The sequence below is a fragment of the Oryctolagus cuniculus genome, chromosome 6, assembly GCF_964237555.1.
Source record: "Oryctolagus cuniculus chromosome 6, mOryCun1.1, whole genome shotgun sequence".
Lineage (NCBI taxonomy): Eukaryota > Metazoa > Chordata > Mammalia > Lagomorpha > Leporidae > Oryctolagus > Oryctolagus cuniculus.
In genome coordinates, this window is record NC_091437.1 from 60857002 (window position 1) to 60881564 (window position 24563).

General features: G+C 49.7%; 2 long non-coding RNA genes across 3 annotated transcripts; both read left to right on the plus strand.

The window, feature by feature from the left end:
- Positions 1-9935: 9935 nt before the first annotated feature.
- LOC138843097 (uncharacterized) lies at positions 9936-20211 on the plus strand. The gene is made up of 3 exons (XR_516458.4): positions 9936-10055; positions 10367-10482; positions 18138-20211. It is a non-coding gene; the product is annotated as an uncharacterized lncRNA (long non-coding RNA).
- A 600-nt stretch (positions 20212-20811) lies between these two features.
- On the plus strand, positions 20812-24110 carry LOC103347971 (uncharacterized). 2 transcript variants are annotated; one of them, XR_011389438.1, is made up of 4 exons: positions 20812-20952; positions 21497-22479; positions 23056-23142; positions 23622-24110. It is a non-coding gene; the product is annotated as an uncharacterized lncRNA (long non-coding RNA). The 2 variants fall into 2 exon arrangements; XR_011389437.1 differs by having other exon boundaries at positions 20813-20952; positions 21950-22479.
- The last annotated feature ends 453 nt before the right edge of the window (positions 24111-24563 follow it).

Below are 24563 nucleotides of genomic sequence, written 5' to 3' on the forward strand. Positions count from 1 at the left end.
CAAAGTCAACAGAATTAGCAGACAAAGGAAGCCTATCCCAAGGCAAAACTCAGTGAGAGCCCAAGCCCCATTATCATGGCCAAGGCCTTGTGCTTCCCACAATTGGCTCCCTGGCACGTTGGGATCAGACATCCTGCTCCACATTTGATTTATTGCTCAGTTGACATAAAATCCAACAATGGCATAATTAGAAGTTCGAATGAGGGTGCCTGGAGGGAGAGTAATTATTTGCTGAGAGATGCATTGCGATAAGGGAGCCTCACAAGCCAGCTTTCCTGCTGTGCCGAGAGCCTGCAGCTCATAACTTGTTGATACCAAAATAGAAAGGGAGATTCTCCCCGGTGCTTTTCCCCCTTAGAAGATGCCACTGATACTCGCTCTGGTAGACACTAGATTTCCCGCCCACTCCTGGGCTACAGAGAGAGAGAGAGAGAGAGCTGCAAGCAAGCACTGTCCCTTCCATGTTTGCCCCGTCGTAGGACAGTATCTGCCTTCTTAAACATTACTGCCCTTCACAACGAACACTCCACTTGCCGCTGCATCTGGTTGGAGAGCTTCCTGGGTAGTGGGGTGCCCTGCAGGTGGGCTCAGACATGGGCTGGAGGAACCCGGAGGATGAAGGAAATCGCTATGTTTTGAGTATCTGCCCTGTTACATGCACTTGTCCATTTGATCCATGCTTTGACACAGAGATTCCTACTCCCATTTTGCAGCTGGGGAAACTGAGGCCTGGAGAGGTAGAAGAGCTCATCCAAGACAACACAGCCAGTAGGTAGAGAAACCAGGAATTGAATCCAAGTCTGTGTGGTGACAAATCCCTTGCTTCATCCTCTGATCCCATCTGCCTTCCCCCAAATGGGAAAAAAGCCCCCGGAGAGCTCAGGGGAAATAGAAGACTGTCCACTTCCGGACCTCCAGAGCCTCCCTGGGACTGGTCCCTGGTTAGCTCTTGGTTCCAGCAGCGCTGGTTTTCGAATTCTGAGCCCTGGTCCTAGCTCAGGTCGACTCCGTGGCGCATTCCACCCTCGGTCACGATGACCTTGTGCCAGGTATGCTGCCTCCACAGGAAAAAGGCTAAACTGTGGGACCGAGGTGCATCGGGGTGGGGCTGAGCTTCCAATGCTCACCAGGTCAGGGCTCTCCTCTGGACAGGCGGTGGCCCAGGCTCTTGGGGCGCTCTCTGAGGCTGTCCCAAGGCAATGGAGGACTCTGCACAGTCAGCATTTGCCAGGGCAGGCTCTGTGCCAACCATGAACTCCTGGGTTTCCTGCCTTTGTTAGTGCTATCACATGTGCTCTGACCAGCTGCCCCTGTCTACAGAGCAGAACCCGCAGGCTCAAAAAGTGCAAGACTCCCCCTGCGGCACAGTGCTCTGGGGTTTGGAGTCAGGGAGACCTGCCTGGCTTGGAATGCCCAAATCTGTTACTTTATAGCCTTGTGTCTGGAGCAATGTGACTACAGCTCCATGAGATAAAACGTCCTTGCCTGTAAACCAAGGCGGAGAAGAAAACTGTCTCCTTGGCTTGCTGGGAGAATTAAATAGAATTTTATTTAAAGTACCTGGCAGAGAGTAGGTACCCAATCCACAGTGTTGTTACAGGAATGATCACTGGGTTTAACTCTACATGTCATTTCTGATGGCTGTTAAGAGACCTGTGTTGAAATGTATTCCAGGGGCCGGCACTGTGGTGTAGTAAGCCAAGCCTCTGCCTGTGGTGCCAGCATCCTGTATAGGCGCTGGATGCTCCACTTCCAATCCAGCTCTCTGCTGATGGCCTGGGAAAGCATAGGCCCTTTCACCTGTGTGGCAGACCCAGAAGAGGCTCCTGGCTTTGGATTGGCTCAGCTCCAGACATTGAGGCCATCTGGGGAGTGAACCAGCAGATGGAAGACCTTTCTCTCTGTCTCTGCCTCTGTCTGTAACTCTGCCTCTCAAAACAATAAAAAATTAAGAATCTTTAAAAAAGATTATTTAAGTCATACCTAGGAAAGAATGCTAGTATTGATTAGTCATGTCTGCCTTGGCATGGAATGAGAGTGGCTGCATGAATAGAGTGTTTCCCATGCCTATGTTAATATTACTGTTCAAGTTTTACCAGATGGGATTTGATTCTAGTCCCTCCTTTATCAAAGCACCCACTTTTTCTATGGTATATTCTTTATCATGGCTTGTTCATCCCATGGTTTCTGTAACATACTATTATAAACTAGGTAACTTAAAACATCAGAATAGGGGCTGGTGTTGTAGCAATAAGAAGTTAAGCTGCCACCTGCAGTGCTGGCATCCCACATGGGCTCTGGTTCAAGTTCTGGGCGCTGTACTTCCCAACCAGCACCCTGCTAATACTCCAGGGAAAGCAGCAGCAGATGGCCGAAGCATTCAGGCCCCTGCACTCTCATGGGAGACCCAGAAGAAGCTCCTGGCTCCTGGCTTAAGTCTGGCCTAGCCCTGCCTGGCTGTAGTGGCTATTTGGGGAATGAACCAGATGATGGAAGATCTCTCTCTCTCTCTCTCTCTCAACTCTGCCTACTAAATAAATAAAATAAATCTTTTTAATAAAAACAGAATTTATTCTCTCACAGATATGAAGGCCAGAAGTCCAAGACAAGTGTCCTGGGCCAAAATTGAAGGACGCACCCAGCCGTGGCTCCTGTAGCTCTGGGTGGCTGCTGGCATTCCTAGGCTTATGGCTACAGCCTTCCCTGCTCTGCCTCCTTCTTCACACAGCCTCTGCACGTGTCTCCTCTTTCTGTTTCTTGGAAAGACACTACAATTGCATTTAGAGACTACTCAGTTGGTGCAACATAACCTATCTTTAAAACCTTGACTGAATCATATCTACAAAGATTCTCTTTCTTTCTTACAAGATCACATGTATAAGATCTAAGGATTAGGACCTGATATTTTGGGGTAGGGAGAAGGGGTACTTTGGATGTCACTATTGTCACCAAGCTTTTAAAGTGAGCAACTTAATAGCCACTGAAAACTCTTGCCTCACCCTAGAAAGGTTAATTTTGAGAAATTCTCAGAAATGTGTAGACCTAACTTCTGCTTGTATTCAGATGTTAGTCTCCAGACTTAATACCTAGGCTTTGGTCTTTGCCCTGAAGATCCACACCTGCCCAGGTATTTGGATCCTTTGAAGTGCAGGTTCCGAGTCCTGGTTGCACAGTCCCCGTGGTCTGGCTCCCTGGGGAGTGAAGATAGATGGAGCTGCTGGAACAAATGGGCCCCGGCAAACACTGGCTCATCACCGCCAAGTTTCCCTGCTCCGTCACTTCCGAATGCGCTGGTGGGCAGAGCAAGTAACTCTTCCCTATGTGGTCTTTCAGGTTCTCAACTTTTCCTCTGTGGCTCTACCACCTCCAAGGAAGATGAGCAGTGGCATGTACAATGTGTATTTGTTCTCCCTGCACTTAATTTTAAGACCCTAGAAGTCAGTTCGTAAAAGTCAGGCTTGCTCAGCCTGACGTCTGCACCCAAAATTTCGAATTTTAAGAGAGCTCCAAAGACGCTGGCTCCTTTAAGACCAATTCTGGCAGTTTCATCAGCGCCATCCAGTGGCCAAAAGCAGTGCTCTCTTAACAAGACTGTTTCCATTAAAATCATGCAGTCTTACCACCACTAGAAGTCCATGGTCACCTAATTTCCATGCCAGGTTGTCCAGGGTTACCATTGATGCTGTGAGCTCCCCGAAGTACTCCATTACCCTACCTGTTTGAATTCCTCATTGTCAGTTTCCTGTTCCTGACCCAAGAAGCCTGCTGGATTCATCTCGCAGCCTGTGCACATGAAATTAAACGGGAAATGAGAGAAGAAAATGTTTTATTCACTTAAAAGTTTTGTCAGAGAAAAGAGGTTAAAAATAATCACACAATATATAAAAGCAGGAATAGCACTTCCAAGTATTTACCGAATTTATTTGCAAACATAACCAAAACCTGAACACATCTATGTATGGCCACTCTGGACACAATTTCCAAAAGCTAAAAGTAACCAAGATGTCCTTAAATAAATAGCTGGCTGGACAAAATGGGTACCTCCAGGAAAGCGGAATACGATTCAGCAATAAATAGGACCGAGCTATGACATCATGTGAAGATGTTGAGGAAGCTTAAATACGCGCTAGAAAGAAGCCTAAGAAGTCATCTGCAGTACGATCCCGTGTATGCAAGTACAACATGGAGAACGAATGAGCTGGTGAGGCAGCGAACAGATCAGACCTGAGTGTTATGGGGCTTGGGGGAGCCTGAGCAGATGAAACACAGGGGGAGGTTCTAGCGTGGCATGACTGTGGACACATCATACTGGACGTTCCTCAAAACCTGCAGGGCTTTGTAGTGAAAAGAATGACCCCTAGTGTGTGTGAGCTGTTGGATAAACTAAAGAATGGAAAAATCCAGCTATGCTATAAATCTATGGGGCAGCTTCACGGGAGTGGAGAGAGGTGCTGGCCCAAATGATGTCGGAAATGAATGGGATCTGTAAGACTAAAGGCAAGAGGAAGCACACATAGTGCTGTTCTCTGGGTGATAGAGTTGTCTTCTGGGGCTGGCGCATCCCATATGGGCACCAGCTCGAGCCCCAGCTGCTCCACTTCCAATCCAGCTCCCTGCTGATGTGCCTGGGAGAGCAGTGGAATATGGCCCAAGTGCCTGGGCCCCTGCACAAGACCTGGGGGAGGCTTCTGACTCCTGGCTTCAGATCGGTACAGCTTCGGCCATTGCGGCCATTTGGGGAGCGAACCAGCAGATGGAGGATCTCTCTCTCTGTCTCTACCTCTCACTGTCCATAACTGTGCCTATCAAGTAAGTAAACAAATCTTTTTTTTTTAAATGTCTGCTGTTGGGGTACAGGATAACTATTCTGATATCACACGGATACTGAAATTGGACAATTAGGTAAATACCTGGTGGGGGACAGGGGTAGCCAGGTTTCTCATAGATGGAGTTGAAAGGTATAGAAAAGCCAGGGGGAAGTTCTAGAATGAGCTGTGGAATAATGGAGTAGAGCCAGAGACATCACTGTGAACCCATCTCAGCTTAACACAGATAGAGATGGAGATACACAGGATGCTTCATGGAATGAAAGACAAGCTTATTTTGGTGCAAAAGAAATGTGAAATTCATACAAGGAATCTTAAAAGTTCATGGAAAATGCACATTTTGAAAAACTAGACATGGATTTCAATTTTTGGGGCCTAATAAATTTACCTTTTCATTCCATTTTCTATAAATTTTTGGAAATGTCTTGTGTGTGTGTGTGTGTGTGTGTAGGATTAGTCAGGGCTCTCCAGAGAAACAGACACTAAAGCATGGATACAGATAGGTGGACAGGTAAGAGGGGATTTGTTTTAGGGGAATTGGCCCCTGTGGTATGGGGGCTGAGAAGTTCCCTGTTGTGCTATCTGACAGCGAGAGAATCAGTGAAGCCGGTAGCACGGCTCAGTCACACCTGAGCCCTGGGAACGGGGGAGCCTGTGGTCTAACCTTAGTCCGAGACCAAAGACCCAGGAAGCGAGAGCTGCTGGTGAGGTCCTGGGGTCTGAAGGTCAGAGACCCTGGAGTTCTGATGCGCTAGGGCAGAAGATGGGAGGCTCAGCCCCAGGAAAGAGGGGGTGCGGGGCATTCCTTCTGCCGTCTGGTTCCATCCAGGCTCTGTGTCAATTGGATGGTGGTCAGGGCGGGCCTTCCTTCCTCAATCAATTGATTCAAATGCCAACCTCTTCTAGAAACACTCTCCCAGAAATAATGCATGACCGGTCATCTGGACATCCCCGCAGCCAGCGCAATGGATACCTAACATTTACCATCACTCCTGGGGTGGAATACAGGCATACACGTCCTGTCTCTGTCACCCAAGGGGGCCCAGGAGAAATGACGCCGCAGTCACAACAGGCACAGCCATACCCAGAGGCTGGTTTGAACAACAGGCATGAGGGCCAGCGCCGCGGCTCACTAGGCTAATCCTCCGCCTTGCGGCGCCGGCACACCGGGTTCTAGTCCCGGTCCGGGCACTGGATTCTGTCCCGGTTGCCCCTCTTCCAGGCCAGCTCTCTCTCTGCTGTGGCCAGGGAGTGCAGTGGAGGATGGCCCAAGTGCTTGGGCCCCGCACCAGCATGGGAGACCAGGAGAAGCACCTGGCTCCTGGCTTTGGATCAGCGCAGTGCGCCGGCCGCAGCAGCCATTGGAGGGTGAACCAACGGCAAAAGGAAGACCTTTCTCTCTGTCTCTATCTCTTACTGTCCACTCTGCCTGTCAAAAATAAAAAATAATAAAAAAAAAACTGGCATGAGGAGTCTTTGAAGAAACGGCTGATTTAGGACTGAGCCAAGAAACATACAAGGAGTATTCCCAAAGGTTATGGAAAATGTTTATTAGGAAGAAACTATGCACACATTTCAAAACTTTCTCCACCAAAGTCAATTTACTTTTCTCTTTGAATTTTTATCTTGTTATGTTTGTTTTATCTGAAAGGCAGAGGGAGGGAGGGAGAGAAGGAGGGAGAGAGAGAGAGAGAGAGGAGAGAGGAGATTCCATCTGTCTATCGGCTCATTGCCCAAATGCCTGCAACAACCAAGGATGCACCAGGCTGAAGCCAAGAGCCCGCCCAGAACTCAATCTGGTCTCCCATGTGGGTGACAGGGGCCCAGGAAGCTGAGCTATCACATTCCAAGGTGTGCTTCAGCAGGAAGATGGATTGGAAGTAGAGACGGTACTTGAACCAAAGATCTCTGATACGAGATGTGGGTGTCCCACACAGCATCCTAACTGCTGTACCCAATACCTTCTCATAAACTTATATTTTAATCTCACTTTTCCACAAACTTTTTAAAGTCATCATGTATAAAATAATCTAATTTAGTGCCATACAGTAAGCAATTGCTTTTTTAAAACATTTTCTAAAATGTTTATTTATTTATTTTCAACTACTTGAAAGGCAGAGTGACCGAGAGAGAGAGAGATCTTCCATCTACTGATTCACTCCCCCAAATGCCTCCAACAACTAAAACTGAGCCAAGCCAAAGACAAGAACCCTAAACTCAGTCGGGGTCGCCCACGTGGGCAGTGAGGACCCAAGCATTTAGTAGGAAGTGGATTAGAGGCAGGCGAACCAGGGCTCATCGCTGCCACTCTGGTGGGGATGCAGAAATGCCAGCCAGCGGCTTAACCTGCTGTACCGCAGCACCGGCCCAGATGGGACATTTCAAAGGAGCCAACTGAAAGAGCTCCCAAGGACCAAAACTGAAACCATGGCAACAATAAAATAAAGCAGGTACTGAATTATAATCCCAAGCATAAGGGACATATCCATGGACCAATACTGGTATAAATAAATTATGAATAAACAATACTCATAAATAAATAAGTAGGGGAGAAGAGACAAAACTCCCCAGCAGAGAAACCCCAGATAATTATGTCTCTCGTCCGTTCTTGAGGAGCTGGGTCTAACTCTGCACTGCTCAGCGTGAGCTGCACGTGGCGACGTCCTTCCACGGAGCACAGCACAAAGAGGAGGAGGCAGGGACGTGACCCCACAGCAGAGAAAGCTGACAAACGCTACCTGAGCCAGGTATCAACAGTGACGAGTCAGGTGGACAGGAGGCACCGTGGACGTGAGAAAGGCACTTTTCTCCCAGGGCTTTCTCCAAAACCCATAATTCATTTGTACTAATAAGGGCAGCATCAGACAGATCCCAACCAATGGACATTCTGTAAAAATACCAGAGCAGTCCTGCTCAAAACTGTCAGGGAGGGGCGGGGGGTTGGCCTTGCAATTTAAACTTCTTTGGGGGAACTCGCGTGTCAAATCAGGGTGCCTGTGTTGGAGGCCTGGCTGCACTCCCAACTCTAGCTTCCTGCTAGCGCACACCCTGGAAGGCAACAGGTGATATCCTAAGTACGTGGGTTCCAGCCACCCACACGGAAGGCTTCTCTGTCTCTGAAGTAAACTGATGATAAACAAAACAAAACTGAGAAACTCACAGCCAACAGGAGCTCCAGGAGTGTCTGGGCTGCAGTATCCGGGGTGTGATTCCAGAACAGAAAAGGGACATTAGATAAAAAAAGGAAGTAATAGCAGTAAAATATGAGCTTTATTTAGTTCATAGCAATGTATCAACTCATGTGCATCAGCTGTGACGATGGCACCCTACCAATGTGATATGCTAAGCACAGGAAAGAGTGGGTCCCAAGTAGATAAGGATGCTGTGCACTGCCCGTGCAATATCTCTGCAAACCAAAATCTGCTCTAGTTCTTTTTTTGCCTTTGTTATGAAAAGTGCTTAAAGTTAATAAAGACAGTCACAACTTCGGACTCACAAAGAAAGACTGGGAGGTGGTGTCGAAACTGGGTATGTTCCTGCCAGTATCTCAACACAGACATTAAACTCTCAGTCTGAGGATGGGAAGACTGAGGTGTGAGAGAGACAGTACTTGACCAAGGCCACGCAGCAGGGAGGGGCAGAGCAGGGGCGTGAACCTGGCCATGAGAGTGCTCTATCCATGTTCTTTCCTCCACTGCCTGCCTCGGGCTGACTGCCATGTTTGTATAGGCAGGACACATGCACATGCACACACATGCATATGCTCACACATACACACATGTACATACATGCACACACATGTGCGCACACACATCTTCTTTAGTCCCAACCTCAGGCCACGCAGCAAATCCCGTTCACACAACTGCAGACCTCAGGATTTGCAACGGCTTCCTTCCTTTCCCAGCATGCCCGCGTCTTGCCTCTTAGCGGGCTAGGCCACCACTTTCCAGCTACTTTTGCCCCCAAAGAGCTCAGTACACTGCAAAGAAACCCCGGAGCCTCTTGTGCCTCCTGGCTGGCCTTGGCCAACATCCAATCCGTAGTGGTGGGAGGAGGAGGTGGGTAGAAGAAGGGCGGAGGAGAGACTTGAGCCAGGGCAAAGGTGCTCCCAGCTGGCAGGTGTGGCAGGGAGGGGTGCTCTCTGCTCCTCAGGAGGACGTGCACAGGTGTCGCCTCAATTTCCGGGATGAAATTTGTGTTCCCTGAAGTTCAATCAGCAGTGCCACAATGTTGGGGGGCACCATAAGGTCACAGGGACTCTGGATCAGTGGATCTATGTTGCGATCACAAGAACCTGTGCGTTACAAAAGGAGTTCTGCCATCTCGTTCTGCCATGCTCTCTTACCCTTCTGCCTTCCACCAAGCGATGACACAGTAAGACCCTTGCCAGATGTATGGGCCCTTGACTTTGGGCCCCCAGTCTCCAAGGCTGTAAGAAATAAGTCTCTGTTCTCTGTAAATGACCGCGTATCAGGTGTTCAGTTATAGCAGCACAGAATGGACTGAGACAGGGGCATGCTATGATTTTAGATACAGATGGTTTATACAAAGCACGTGACCAACGGTAGCAACCTGCACTTATCTGCCTCCCTTAAGCTGGACTCACTTATTTATAAGCTCTTTGAGAGCATCCATTCATTTATTCAGTATTTCCTGTGCACTGTGAGCCTATCTGGATCTTGCTGAAGCCACCAGGCAATCAAGGAAGCCTGAGGCCAGCAAGCTACAGACACGCAGGTGTGTCCATGGGCTTATCAGGTCTGGGTGGATTGACCAGAGAGTACAGCAGTCACCCTCCCTTCTCCATGGTGTTGATTTCGTTTTGTGGTCAGCCACAATCCTAAAGTACTGAAGATTCCAGAAATAAAGCACTTGTTAGTCTTGAACCGTGCGCCATTCTGAGCAGCGGGCTGAAGTCTCATGGCTGCTTTGCTTTGTCCTGCTCTGGCATGAGTCACCCGTGCTGGTGCCACTGCCGGCCCATCAGTCACCTAGCAGCCCTACCAGGTGTCAGACTGACTGTCACAGGGCAGTGACTTCATAATGGCTCTTATTGACTTCATAATGGCCTCAGAGCACAAGAGGAGGGATGCTGGCCATCGAGGAAGTGGGAGTGCTACCTTGAACAGAAACGGTGGAGTTCTTGAATTCATAAGGAGAGAAAAAAAAAAGTGATGCTAAGGTCGCTAAGACCTAGGCTAGGAACGAATCCCCTCTGTGGAAATGCAAGTAAGAAGATGGAAATTTGCCCTAGTTTGGCGGTTGCACCTCCGATCCCAGAGGTTATGCCTACCATACAGGGAACAGCAGTGTGTATATTGGAACCAGTGTTACCTGTTTGGGTTCCAGACTTCATGCAGTTTCAGGCATGGATTGAGTCTCTTGGATGGATAAGGGCAGACTCTCTACCTTACGCTATTTTGAGACAGACTGAGGTTGACAGAGAGTGAGAGACCACTTTTACATAACTCATTCCAGTATGTTGTTATGGGTGTCCTAACATAGTATTGTGTGTGTTCATCTCTTATGCTTTGTCACAGGTGTGTGCGTGTGTCGTTCAGAGTTCCGTGCGATCCATGGTCTCAGACATCCCCGGTTGGCCTTGAAGTGTGGCCCCCAGGGACAAAGGATGCTACTGATGCGTGAGTGTGTGCTGGTATGTATGCTGCCTGATCCCCAGGGAAGTAACTTCCACGCAAGCAAGAACCACACCTTCTTACTGCTTGGGCCAGAGGCTAGAACTCAGCCTGGCATGCGGTGGATGCTCTGTGTGGAGATGGGGGCACAGGTGACTTCATCCAGGATGGCCCAGCCCCTCCTGTGCACCAGGACGGTGTCACATTCCTGGGAGGCAGTGAGAACAGACCTATCAGTTACACACAGACGATCTTATCTCGGCAAAGGGGTGCCCAGGGAAGACTTGTCTAGGGCGGGCACCCATAGGTGCCTTCCCCAGTGGTGCCCAGGGCGAGTGGGAAGTCATTTCCTCCCAGCCATAGTCGTGGAGCCGCAGAGTCGGGATTCATGGCAAATTAGGCTGTTGATTTGTACGTTAAACAAGGTTAATTCCATCCATTAGCCAAAGATGTTTTCAAAGCGCCTGGCATAAGAGCAAGGAGCAATTAGTGTCTTTGTATTAGTGGATGTGGGCGTGGGGCCAGGACGGTAAGGGGAGGGGGTGAAATTTATACACTCTCTTTATGATATCATCAAAAGTAAATGAATTATGAAAACAAAAGAGCCCATAGGAGGCTGCCAGGACTAATTACGGGGTAGGACAGAAAGTTCACAAGGAAGGAAGAAAGAATGAGCCCAGATCCAGCGCAGGAGTCTGGCCCACAGGTGTCTCTACGCAAGGTGCCGGCTTGCCCCACTCCACCTGCACATCTCAAGGAAGTCGCTGTTCCAACATCGGATGAACAGGGCTGGTTTGGGTCGTGGCTGCCCAGGGATAGGCTTGTCATTTGTTTTTCTGGGCTGAGCCTCGACGCTGCTGGACCAGTGAGTGGATGCGACGCACAGGGTACCTGAGGCCCCTCAGAGCTGAGAGCGGCGCTGGCACCAGCGGCTTTGTGGAACGGCAGTGCTAACAGGAACAACTAGCTCGCCACGCTGTCTCATGTTAGAGGATGTGATGCACCTGCCACCCGCCCTGCCGGCCCTGGCGACAGCTGGCGGCTGCGGCCGCTCACCGATGCAGACAGCTTAGTTTCAGAGGTGCATGGTGGACACATGTGACGCTAGACAACATCAAGTCACCCAATAGAAAACAGTTCTCTCTCCGTTTTCTCACCGCTCTTCTGCTTAGGTCCAGGGAACAGGTTCAGCCAGGGGCTGGCTTCTCTTTACAACCTCTTCAGTGCCTGAAGTCAGGCCCAAAGCAGCCTCCGGCTTGAAACAAACACCAATTTGCATTTATTTTCAACCTTCTTCTTTGTAAAATTCCCTCTGTTCATGTAACATGAGCACCTCTGGGAATGACATTAAGTTTTATCTGAGAAGAGTAAATTGATTTTGGAAAATTCCCATGTATATAATTTTATTAAGATTTATTCATTTATTTATTTATTTGAAAGAGTACCAGAGAGAGAAAGGGAGAGAGACAGAGAGGTCCTCCATTCTCCTGGCTCACTCCCTGATGGCTGCAATGGCCAGGGCTGGGATAGGCCAAAGCCAGGAGCCAGGAGCTTCTTCCAGGTCTCGCATGTGGGTACAGGGGCCCAAGCATGAGGACCATCTTCGGCTGCTTTCCTGGGCATCAGCAGGAGGCTGGATTGGAAGAGGAGCAGCCGGAACACAACCTGCTGCCCAGATGGGATGCTGATGTCACAAGGGGCAGCTTAACTCACTGTACCACGACACTGGCCCCACATTCATGATAGAATACCGCAGTAGAAATCCTGATAGCAGTGCCTGAATAATTGATGTCTGGAAAACACCAGTGGGAGGATAAGGAGTGCTGACAGTCTCGGGTCCTGTTCCACTGCTGTGTGACCTTGGGGAAACCCCATGACCTCCCTGAGCCTTGGTTCTCCCAAATTCACAGTGCCTCTCAGATGCTCTCTGAGATCAATAAGCTGTGATGTAATCCATTCAGTCTCAAAGGTGAGCTGGGGAGATCGGGGCTTGGCCAGGGCAAGGGCACACAGACACCAGCCTGGCGGGGGGAGGTGACCGACAAGCTGGTCCTTCCTCCCCTTCCTCTCCTTCCCTGTCTTCCCCTTCTAAACTGGCCCGTCTTGGAAGAAACAGCTCCAACCGAACTGTCTGGTTCTGGAAGAGCTACAAGCACCATTAAGGGAAAGGGAAAGGGAAAACCCAAGGAGACAACCAGTGATTTTGGAAATTATCCCAGAGGACAGGCGCTGTGGCTCCGTGGGTCAAGTCACTACTTGGTACACCGACATGCAGTGTTGAAGTGCCAGTCCAAGTCCAGGTACTCCACTTCCCAGCTAGCTTCCTGGTAATTGCACCCCAGGAGGCAGTGGCAATGGCTCAAGCAGTTGGGTTCCTGCCATCCATGTGGGAGATCCAGTGGCGGTTCCTGGCTCCCGACTTCAGCCTGGCCCAAGCCTGGCTGTTGCAGGCCTTTGGGGAATGAACCGGCAGACAGAGGGTTCCTCTCTCTCTCCCCCTGTCAAGTCACTGAAAAATTAAGTAAATCTTCAAAAAAAAAAACTTTAAAAAGAAAATATCCTTTCCCTGTTACAATTGATTGTTTATAAAAAGCAGGACAACTTGTAGTAAATGTTACTGCCAGTCTTCTAAGAACATTTGGTAATGCTCACTGGTTGCTTTCAAACTAGCTACACCACAGGCAGAGGGCAAAAGCAGTCAGCAGAGACACAGGCTAAGGCCTCAATGGCCCGGGGCTCTACATCTGGGACTCGACCAATTCCAGATGGAAAACAGATTTTTTTTTTAAAGTTGTGGGGGGCCGGCACTGTGATGTAGTGAGTTGAGCATCAACCTGTGGCGCTAGCATCCCTTATGGGCGCTGGTTTGAATCCCAGCTCCTCCACTTCCTACCTAGCTCTCTGCTATGGCCTGGGAAAGCAGTAGAAGATGGCCCAAGTCCTTGGGCCCTGCACCTGCACGGGAGACCAGGAAGAAGCTCCTGGCTTCGGATCAGCCTGGCCCTGGACGTTGCGGCAATCTGGGGAGTTAACCAGTGAATGGAAGACCTCTCTCTCTCTCTCTCTCTCCCTCATGTCTCTGTCTGTAACTCTGCCTCTCAAGTAAATAAATAAATCTTTTTAAAAAAATGTGGATCATGTACAGACATTTTATTGTCTTGTAACAGCTATCCACATGGCCTGTACATTGTATTATGGGTAGTGAGGAATGCAGAAGTGGCTGAATGTATATGGGAGATGTGCACGGGTCCTGTGCAAACAAGAGCCATTTGATTCGAGGGACTGGAACATCCATGTGGTGTCTGCAGACGGCCCTGGAACCAATCCCCTGAAAGGGAGGAGCGCACGGGCAACTGATCACACTGGCGATGAGCCTCAGAGCTCTTCCGTTTCCATCATCAGCATGTAGTACCTTCCGGAATCCCCCAACAGATGCCAATGCCATGGACGTATGCCTTATACACAGTATTGAGCACTTTGGGGCGGGCGGTATCTTCACCAGAGATTGTAAACTCAAATGCCTTTGGGATTTGTGTAGAAAATAAGTTGGACTGAAGCAGGCCCCTGGAGAGGGGGGAGGGGAGGTCAACCTGGGAATCCAGGCCCAGAGATGTCAGCTCGTCCTGGCTGTCCCCTGCATGAAACGCACATCCAAAGGTCAAAGGGAAGCCTTCCATTCTCCTATCGGCTGCTGGGCTACTCGCTTCTCAGAGTCTGTGTAAGTCAAACAAGCTGACCTGAGGTCACTGAGGTCACCAGCCTGAAGCTCCACCCCATTTGCTTGGAGCCCTGGACAGGGAAGGGATGTGACACTGCCTCTCCGTGGGCTCTTTTGCTCGCTCAGATCATGGCAGGGTCAAGGGTCTCTCTGGCAGGCACTTCCTGTGCCCCCTTCTCTATCTCCCCACAATTCCAGGTGTGCTGGTTCCCAAAGAGCCCTGTGCACCTGGCAATGCGATCCGTGCTCTGCTCTGTGCCTTCTCCTGGGCTGGGAGTGCCATGGGGGCTGACCCTTGATACCTCACCCCCAGCCACTGGCTACTCTGCTTACCTACCCAGAGCAGGTGCACGGGGAAGCTTGGTTGAACCCTCAAGTTAACTCATACAGACAGTAAACGAGTTGCTGACGGGGAACGTAATTAATCCAGTAGATGATGGAATTGTAGGTGTGCTCGTTCCCCAGCTAGGCCTGTGTCTTTGGTTAACAGGCCTACCTGGTGTGTCACCCTCAAGTGCCCATCAACGAGCATGTGCCCAGAAGTAGCCTGTAGGAGTTACGTGGAAAAAGAGAACCAGGCCCAAAGAAGCTCTGCAAATCTCGGGCTTAGCTACCTTCCACGCGCTTTTGAAATCGCAGGACTTCTCAGAGCCTTGCAATGCCCACTGATTTCCCAGCTGCGTTTCATCGGAGGAGGGACTCACTGGGACAAAGGTTAACAATTTCAGAAATGTTGTTCCAGGGAGTGGGAAGTTCAGGGTCAACGAGATCGCTGTCATTCCCAGGCCTCTTAGTCACCAGGCGGCTCTTGCTCGGACAGCCGAGGGCCCAGGTTTGGCTGGAATGGCTGGGACCCGGTGCAGGACGCCAGCACCTGACTGGTTCCTGCTCATGGACATGCCTGGGGCTCTGCCTCCTGCATTCCCTCGTTCAATCTTGTAACTCCCAAGACATCCAGCCTTGCTGCCATTTCCCACATGAGAAAACTGAGGCTCCCGAGAACTAAGAGATCATCTTTTTTTTTAATTTTGCTAAGACATGAAATTCCCAGTTTTAGCCACTTTTAGGTATATAAGTGACGATAAGAACAGTCGCGGTATTGGGAAGCCTTCCCACCATCATTTCCAGGACTTTGTCACCATCCCAAACAGACACGCTGGAATCATTCGCACCTCTCCCAGCCCGAGTAACCCCTCGTCTCTGTTCTGTCCCTGTGAGTGTGACTGTTCTAGACACTTCGTATAGGCATTTGTCTTTTCAGCTCTGGTATACTCTCTTTATTTTTTTTAAAGATTTATTTATTTATTTGAAAGTCAGAGTTACACAGAGAGAGGAGAGGCAGAGAGAAAGAGAGGTCTTCCATCCTCTGGTGCACTCCCCAATTGGCCGCAATGGCTGGAGCTGCACTGATCCGAAGGCAGGAGCCAGGAGCTTCTGCCAGGTCTCCCATGCAGGCGTAGGGACCCAAGGACTTGGGCCATCTTCCACTGCTTTCCCAGGCCATAAAGAGCTGGATCAGAAGTAGAGCAGCCGGGACTAGAACCGGTGCCCATATGGGATGCCAGCACTTCAGGCCAAGGCATTAACCCTCTGCGCCACAGGGCCGGCCCATGGCATACTTCTCTTAAAATGTTCTGAAAGTTCATCCACGTGCATCCTGTAGCAGGGTTCCATTTCTTTTTTTTTTTTTTTAAGATTTATTTCAGAGGCAGAGTTACAGAAAGAGAAAGAGAAAGAGGGAGAGAGAGAGAGATCTTCCACCTGCTGGTTCACTCCCCAAATGGCCGCAATGGCCAGAGCTAGGCAATCTGAACACAGGAGGCTGGAGCTTCTTCCCAGTCTCCCATGCAGGTGAAGGGGCCCAAGAACTTGGGCCATCTTCTACTGCTTTCCCAGGCCATAGCAGGGAGCTGGATTGGAAGTGGAGCACCTGGGACTTGAACCGGTGCCCATATGGGATGCCGGCACTGCAGGTGGATGTTTAACCTACTATGCCACAGCACCGGGCCCAGTTCCATTCTTCTCTAAGGCTGAGCAATATTGCATTGTCTGCACAGATTGCATCTGGTTCGTCCATTCATCCTCTAATGGACACTTGAGTGTTTCCACCTTCTGGCTATTACGAATGATACTTCTGTCTGCATCAGTGGGCAAGTACTCATTCAAGGCCCTGCATTTAATTTGGGAAAGGGGATACACTAGGAGTGAAATTAGTGGGTCACATGTTTAGTGTGTTGAGAAGGTGCCAAACTGTTTCCCATAGGGACTGCACCATTCGACACTCTTGCCAGCCATGCACAATGGGCTTGCATTTTTTCACATTCTTGCCAACGCTATCTGTTCTTGGTTTTGGAATTTAAAAAAAAAAAAAAAAAAACATTTTATTACAGCCATCCTATCATTTACAAAAAAGAAAGTTTATTTATTTTAATCTACTTGAAAGGCAGAGAGAGAGAGAGACAGAGAAACAGAGAGAGAGAGACAGAGAGAGAGAGGTAGGTAGACATCTGCTGGTTCATGTACCAACTGCCAGCAACAACCAGGGCTGGGCCAGGACAAAGCCAGGAGCACAGAACTCCACCTAGGTTTTCCACGTGGGGGGCAGGGGCCCAAGCACTTGCTGTCTTGCAGGATGCATTAGCAAGAAGCTGGATCGCAAGCCCAGCAGCAGAGTAGCTGGGAATGGAACCAACACTCTGATGTGGGCCTCCCGCATGCCAGCTGCCAGTCTCAGCGACTGCGCCACAGCGCCCCCCCTCGCTGTGTTTTCACTTGCAGTTCCCAAAGCTTAGGGAATTTAGGTGTTTGCTCAGGGGTTTACTGACCAGCTGTGTCTCCTGTAGACAATGTCTGTGAAAGTTCTTTGCCCAATTTTGAGTTGGGTCTTTTGTGGCAGAGTTGTAGGAATTCTTCACAGGTTCTGGAAATTAATCCTTTATCAGATGGGCTTTGCAAATATTGTGTCCCATTGTGTGTGTCACTGTTTTGCTCTCTTGTTAGTGTGTTCTGATGCACAAAGGTTTTAACTCCGACAAAATCCAATTTGCCTATTTTCTCCTTTGTGGCTTGTGCTTTTGGCATTATATCCAAGAAATCGTTGCCAAATCCAATATTATGATTTTCTCCTGTATTTTCTTCTAAAAGTTTTTACTTCTTTTAATTTAGGTCTTTGATACATTTTGAATATATTATATATATATTTATATTTATATATTTATATATATAAATATATATTATATATAATATTTATATATATTTATATATTTTTATATATATTTTATAATCTCACTTTAATTTTTGTTATTTATTTGAAAAGCAGAGAAAGAGAAAGAGAGAGAGAGATACCTAGTCTACTGATTCACTCTCTAAATGACTGTAACAGTCTGGGCTGACCAGGCCAAAGCCAACAGCCAGGAACTCAATCCCAGCCTCCCATGTGGGTGGCAGATATCCATTACCACTGCCTTCGAAAGTCTGCATTGGCAGGAAGTGTGGAATCAGGAGCAAGTCTGGCATTCAGCCCCAGGCACTCTGATACGGGATGCGGGCACCCCAAGCCACATCACAGCCCCTGAGCCAAACGCCCACCCCAACCTCACTCTTTTGCACGTGGCTATCCCAGTCGTCCCAACACCCTGGTGGACGAGGCTGCCCTTGCCACATAGTAAACCCAACACCCCAGTTCAAGATCCGCTGACCACACCACATAAGGGAGGGCATTATTGAGGTTTGAGACCCCAGCCCAAAACAGGCACTGTGCCGGCTCTTTTCAAGTGGTGCTGATGTGTCCAGGGTAGCAGGACCAGAATGCAGATGACAACGACGACGGTGCTGAGGACAGTGACAGTGCTGAACAACAGCAGCTGACACCTACCCAGCACTTGCACATTGCCGAGAGCTCTTACGCGCCCGTTCCCATTCAATCTTCCTGACAATCCTGTTCTCTTCATTTTACAGACAAGGAAACAGGCGATCGGCAAAGCACAGGCACTTGCCCAAGGACACACAGCAGAGGCTGATTCCGAAGTGCACCCTGGTGACCACCAGGCTGTTCTGTCTTGGAGCTAGATAGACCTCCCTTCCAGCAGCCAATGCGGGGACAGCTCTCAGCTGTCAGGGGTGATTCAGGACAACCACAGGCTCCTGCTAACATCCCATCAGGGCCAATGCAAAAGGAAAATGCAGGACTATCATTCAAAACCAAGGGGAAAACATTTCTTTCGTCCACAGCCCGTCTGTCTGTCTGTCATCTGTCTGTCTCGCTTTCTCATGGTGTTTTGTTATTTCATGCCGGAGTTCCCTGGGCACAGACACTCAGGGCACTCAGGAAAGGAGCTCAGCCCATCCCAGATGCCACTTCTCCATGCTCCTGCGCCCGGGGCCCCTGCCTGGAATGGAGGGCCGTCAGTGGTAGTCACCGGGTGGAGGCACAGATGTAGACGGCTGAGACCCCGCCACGTCTGGGTTGGGAGGCTGCAAAGGGGTGGCCCCAGGCAGGGGCTGAGGCCCCATGTCGCCAGCGCATGTGCCGTTGTTCCACCAGCTTTCACTTGCAAAACACAAAGGCAAAGACAAAATCATGCAGAATTGCTTGATGATGACCAAGGAGCATGAGCTGCAAGCCCAGGACCCCCCTGAGCACCTGCTTTATTGATCACACACCCATGAAGGAAGGGACTATTTCTTTAATATAAAATAGGGCATGAGCTCTCCCCATGTCTCCTCCTTCCACACTCCACAGAAGCCTGATTTTCCCTTGCTTGATCCCACCACCGCCAGCAGCCCTTTATCACGGGAGTTCTTCCAACCTGGGATTCCAAGGGACTTACCTAATCTGATGGCTGGGAGCCACACATGCCAGGATGTGAACAGAAGTCAAAGCCATTTGCCTCCAATTAACTAACAAGGAAAACCTTGATTAATCTGCCTGTGGAAGTTAGAGTTCCTGAAAAATCAGCTGGGGAACCCTCACTTCCCTAAGCACACAGGGGACTGGGGTACCCACAGATGTCTGCAGTTGTCCTATGGCCAGGAGGTAGAGGGCTGGCTTCCTTCCTTACTCCAGAAGGCATGGATTAGAGGGAAGGGTTCTAGACCAGATTCAAAGCCCCGATCTTCCGTGTTAAACGTGGTCCTCACTTCCCCTTACAGAGCCTCAGGCCCACCTTTGAAAATAGGATGAGCTGCCTGTGGCCCTGTAAAGGGAAACCAATCAGAAGCTCCCGCTCCTGGCTTCCACGTGGGGCATTCAGTGAGCAGACACTGGGCTGGCACTTGTTGGAGTTGATCCTAGAGGCTCTGGGTAGACAGAGTTTGAGCGTGGGCTCTGAAGGCTGTGGATTGTTATTCCCATGCCACTCCACACGTCCTCCACCACACTTGCCCACTCCCTCAGGCTCTGAACACCCATCAGCCTCCCAGAACAGGCGAGAAGAACGGATAGGAAAAAGAAGAATCTGTGACAATTGCTTTGTTTGTTTAAAGGTTTATTTATTTGAAAGGCAGAGTGACAGAGAGAGAGAAATAGAGAGAGAGAGAGAGAGAGAGAGAGAGATCTTGCATCCACTGGTTCACTCCCGAAATGGCCTTAACAGCCAAGCCATAACCAGGAGCTGAAACTCCCATCCAGGTCTCCCACGTGGCTGGCAGGAACTCAAGTACTGAAGCCATCATCTGCCGCCTCCCGGGTGCCTAAGAAGGGATCCGGACTGGAAGCAGAGCACCTGGGACTCAAACTGGCACTCTGATGGGCGGATGTGGGGTCCCACCTGCAGTGCCGCCACGTCAGCCCCTTGCGACATTTGCTGAGTTCTTACTTCCTGTCAACCATTTAGCAAGTGGTTTCTCAGTTAATCCTCCTGGGACTCTGTGACGTGCAATGACAATGCTCCTTTCAAAGATGAGAAAACCGGGACTCGGAGCGTCCAGGTTGCCAGTGAACAGCACGGCATCCGTGACCTGAGGCTGAGAGTGTGTGGTTCTGACAACACATCCTGTCCACCACCAGACTCTGGAGACAGCAATAAGTAAAGACAGGGACAGCGTATGCAAAGCTCAATGCCTGGTACCCAGTAGGTGCTCAATAAGTGCTTCTTACACTGAAGAGCATTATGTTGGTTTAAACCCTGCCACCTGAGACTGCTGGGCCTGGGCAGACCAGGCCAGATCCTTTCCAGTTTCCCTATGGGAGCCCAGGGCTTGAAGGGCAAAGGCAGAGCTGGGTCTTACAGCCCCCAACCCCAGGAAGGAGGCCGCTGGGCCAGGACAGAGCACCCTTTGTTTATTGTGCCTCTGCATCCTACCCAGTAATTAGCATTGGCAGCTTCTTATTGAGTTTTTGTTTTCATAATTCATTTGCCTGCGATGACATAATAAAAGGAATATTGATTCAATCCCAACTCCTCTTGGCCAGAAGCCCACATCAACCAATAAAAAAGAATTGCTAATTGCAGAGCGCGCTTGCCCGGGCCGAGGCATTTGAGAGGTCGTTTTGATAGCGGATGGGAGGCTTGCAGTCCCGGGCCACGGAATGAATCCCCCTGGTCCGGGCCCTGGGTCCTGTCTCTGGCCTGGGGACATCATCCTCCGGCGAGGACAAATCCAGCTGCCCCTAACACCAGGAAGAAGAGCCCGCAGGACCGCCAGAGTGGAGCCCCAGGCAGGAAAATCTTCCACAGGCCTGTTGACAGATGTGGTATCAAATGAATTGTTCTCTGCTTAGACACGACTTTGATATTTATTGGTTCAAATTGCTCGGCTGACTCAGTCTTGCGTAAGTCTCCGTGGTCCGTTTTCATCTTGACATTTGGGGAAGCCACACTGATGTGGGTAATGACTGGGTTTACCTGGGATCAAAACGCAAATGGAGAAGGGGTGGCGGGGCGGGGTGGGGGGCAGGCTGGAGTAATTACAGTGGGGCAATGTATATTTTTGTGTAATCTGGAAAGGCGATTTATGAGGCCGATAAAAATGATAATGTGTTGTGAGTGGAGCCGACGCGGATTAGCCTCCTTAGAGCTTTCTTTGCAGGAAATGAATGGCGCAGGGAGGCGGGGTGGGGTGGCTTGCTGTTTATTAGACAAACGGTTGTTCCAAATCCACGGGTTTTTTTTTTTTTTTTTCCCTTCTCTTCTGAAATTACTGAGATAAGGCACATTGGAATACTGATTGGGTTCCTCCTATGGTTACTATTAATTAGGATGTTAGTTTCCGGAGTATGGAGAGCTGGGGGAAGGGTTGTGTAATGAAGACCAGAGAGGGCGGGGGTAGGGGAGGGGATTCCCCCCACCCCACCCCCATCCCTGCACTATCCTCAGAAGCCGAGGGCTGAGTTCTTTGAGCTTGGCTGGGACAAGGACTCCTGCTGCCACGTGGAAGCTTACATAACTTCCGGGTAGGTCTGCCGCCAACGGGTGCCCGGTTTGTCACCCCAACGCTAAATGGCGCAGAAGCCCTTTGATTTCGTCTCTCTGGATTCGTAGTTTACAACCTCACAGGAAAGACAGCAGCAGAAAAAGCACCAAAGTCCCTGTTCTACCCACATGAGCAAGACAGTAGCGATGGTGGAGGTGGCATCGGACACCACTTCCTCACCTTCCTCCTCAGTGTGCCCCTCTCATCCTCACCTCCAGGGGGCCCCACCAGCACTGGGCCCTCCCACACCCACCTGTGCACCAGCGTCCCTGAGACCTCTGTGTAGCCAGCTACGCCCCGCCCCGCACGCGCCTCCACCACCGACCCCACTGCCCGCCTCTGTCCACTCCACACAGGTCCTAACGGCCGGGTCTTTGGCTTCGGTGTGTCTGACCCACCCATCGCTTCCTTTGCTTTTGACTCAAGAGGCCGCCCCCACTGCCCGACGCGGACGGCAATGCTAAGGAAAGAGACACGTTCTCTCTGGAGGCGTCGCTGCAGGGGGACGTCTTGGAAAGCCGGGGTGGCATCTTGTTAGCAAGGGCTGCTCATCCTCCCCGCCTGTCTCAGGACACCACGGCCCTCCATCCTCATGAGCCCGAATGGGTCTCAGAAAACTCCACCAGGTTGACACAGGACCCCACTCCGGTGGGTTCTTGGGCCACTGAAGTACCCAGGCCCTTTCCCACCCCTGCACCTGCGGCCTGGGACCCGCCCACGCCATGATGCTACATACCTGGCGCCTTTGGTCCTTGGAGCTTTCCCAGCGCTTTCCCAGGTTTATCCTGTTTTATGTGTGAGGATAGCAAGACATGGAGAGTAAAATGTCTCGCTCAAGATCACGCCTGCAGGAAACGGGCACGCTGGAAGCTACGTGCAAGTCCAGGTTGGTCTCAGCCCTATAGTCGCCAACCATCTCTTCTGCAGAGTGTCTTAGGCGGGCTGGTATCAGAGTTGGGGGCGGGTGTTGCCGTGGGATGATCAACTCCTGTGTTGAAGGAGAAATCTTAAAAATTATGCTAACTGACCTATAAGAATACTCAGATGAGGGACGGCCATTGTGGCACTGCACATTAAGCTGCTGCTTGCAATACTCATATCCCACATCGGGGTGCTGGTATGAGTCCCGGCTCCTCTACTTCTGATTCATCTTCATGCTGTTGCATCCTGAGAGGGAGCCAATGACGGCTCAAGTACTTGGGTCCCTGCCACCCACGGGGAGACTCTGATGGAGTTCTGGGCTCATGGCTTTGGCCTGGCCCAGGCTTGGTTATACTGGGCATTTGGGGAGTAGACCAGTTGATGGAGGTTGATCTCGATCTCTCTCTCTCTCTCTCTCTCTCTCTTTCTCTTTCATTCTGGCTTTCAAAGAGATAAAAATAAATAAACTTAAAAATATGATAAGCTTAATTCATGTTCCTATGATAAACTTAACTCATGTTAGTTTATTTTCATCCTCCAGGTACCAATGGTCTTATTTGTCACCTGGCTGGAAAGAATTGGTGATATTGGGATGCTCCTGCACTGAGTCAGCCGACAGCATTCTGAGGTCCCTCCCCTGACCCCGAGTTCTGACGGCTCCTGGGTGGATGGGAGGGACACAACACTGTTTGGTGGGAGTCCCTGGGAAGGACGCGACCTGGATGGCCAAGGACATAGTAGATCTCAGGCACAGCCCATCTCTTCACCCAAAGAGAAATAAAAGTCTGGAGGGGTACAAGGGCCCAGTCTGTGGGAACATGGAATTAAAAGATAAGCTTATTTTGGTGAATAGTTTTTTCTTTACATGCATTTCCATGAATTTTTGAAGACCTGTTATATGCATGGATTTCACATTTTTTTGCACCAAAATAAACTTATCTTTTAATTCCATTTTTCCACCAACTTTTGGAAAGAATTTATGCTTTTCCACTCTCTAATGGGCCATTATAACTAATTATTTCTTTTTTATATTTTTATTTATATAAAGAGAACACATTTCATGTGTTTCATAGACACAGTCTTTTTTTTTTTTTTTTTTTTTGACAGGCAGAGTGAACAATGAGAGAGAGAGAGACAGAGAGAAAAGTCTTCCTTTGCTGTTGGTTCACCCCCACAATGGCCACCACGGCCAGCGCACTGTGGCCAGCGCATCACGCTGATCCGAAGCCAGGAGCCAGGTGCTTCTCCTGGTCTCCCATGCGGATGTAGGGCCCAAGCACTTGGGCCATCCTCTACTGCACTCCCGGGCCATAGCAGAGAGCTGGCCTGGAAGAGGGGCAACCAGGACAGAATCTGGCGCCCCGACCGGGACTAGAACCCAGGGTGCCGGTGCCGCAGGCGGAGGATTAGCCTATTGAGCCATGGTGCTGGCCAATAGACACAGTCTTAAGCACATACATCCCAACCCCCCTCCCTCCTTTCTTTTCCTTGCTTTCTTTTTTTTCTTTTAATATTTGTAATAACATACTTTCAACTTACTTTATAATCACAGGCTTACTCCTCCACTAAATAAAGAATTCTATAAGTAGAATTTCATTTTCCTATGTTGAGGAACCTTTGTGTTTATGTCTATGGTTGTAAAAGGGCAATAAAACATTTAAAAATCATAGAAATTTCCATTCAGCTATAAGGGAAATATTATAGGCATGCAGACATTCTATGAAATGAGATGCAAAAGGTCTTATTTCCTAGGGCCAAAAGTAATAGTTTCTTTATGGATTTATTTGTTATAAGGCTGCGCATGAAGACGAGGGTTGCGGCCATGGAACTATGTTTGTGCATCGAGGTAACACACATGGATGTCCTCGGGACTCTGCCTGAGCCATCATGCACACCAAGCATTAGATTCGCTCACTGCACGAGTGTTCATTGAGCACCTACTACACGCTGGGCCCAGTGCTCGGCTCTGGGGGACACAGCAGTCGCAAGACAAGGTCTTTGTCCTCAGGAAGGGATGGACAGGGCACGAGGCAGAGAGAAACATACGCA